We start from the raw sequence: 827 nt of genomic DNA on the forward strand, positions 1-827 counted from the left end.
ATATATATATATAAAGATATACTTCTATATACTGGCCTGTTGGTTATGTGTTGGCTTGTGTTAGTGCTGCAGTTTTTTCTTTTCCTCGATCCATCCTAAACCCTGCTGCTGCTGTTGCTGCTGCTGCTGCTGCTGCTGCTGCTGCTGTGTTCAGGTTTAGCTGCTGCGCTGGAGGCTTGGCCGCTGCAGCGTTCTTCTCCTTTCCGTCGGCGCGAAGCTCTGTCTTTCTGTCTTGCTGCTGCAGCACAGCAGCAGCAGCAGCAGCAGCAGGCAGTGCTGGCTCTCTTTAGTAGGATTCGTCGTTGTCTCTTTCGCTTGTTTCAGCTGTGTGGGGCCCGCAGCAGCTGCTGCAGCAGCAGAAGCAGCAGCAGCTGCCGCAGCAGCAGCAGCGATAGCGGATCCAGCGGTAGTGGAGGGGAGGGCAACAGCAGCAGCAGCAGCAGCAGCAGCAGCAGCAGCAACTTTGGTGCTCCTCTTAGAATTTCGTTTAGGAAGAGCAACGGGCAGCTGCGGCTGCCGCTGCCACTGCGTGCAGCAGAAGCAGCAGCAGCAGCAGCAGCAGCAGCAGGAGGAGCAGCAGCAGCAGCAGCAGGAGCAGCAGCAATGCCTGCAGCGCCTCAGGGATGGAGACAGCTGCTGCAGGTAGCAGCAGCAGCACTATCGAACGAAATAATATACTGCAGCAGGCCGAGGGGGAGATACGTGCGTTTGCTGCTGCTGCCTTTTGCTGAGGAGGAGCTGCAGCTGCAGCAGCAGCAGCAGCAGCAGCAGCAGCCGCACACCATGCAGCCGCGTGCTGCAGCAGCAGCAGCAGCAGCAGCAGCAGC

The sequence above is a fragment of the Eimeria mitis genome, genomic scaffold (assembly GCF_000499745.2).
Source record: "Eimeria mitis Houghton genomic scaffold, Emh_scaff4953, whole genome shotgun sequence".
In the NCBI taxonomy this organism is placed as follows: domain Eukaryota; phylum Apicomplexa; class Conoidasida; order Eucoccidiorida; family Eimeriidae; genus Eimeria; species Eimeria mitis.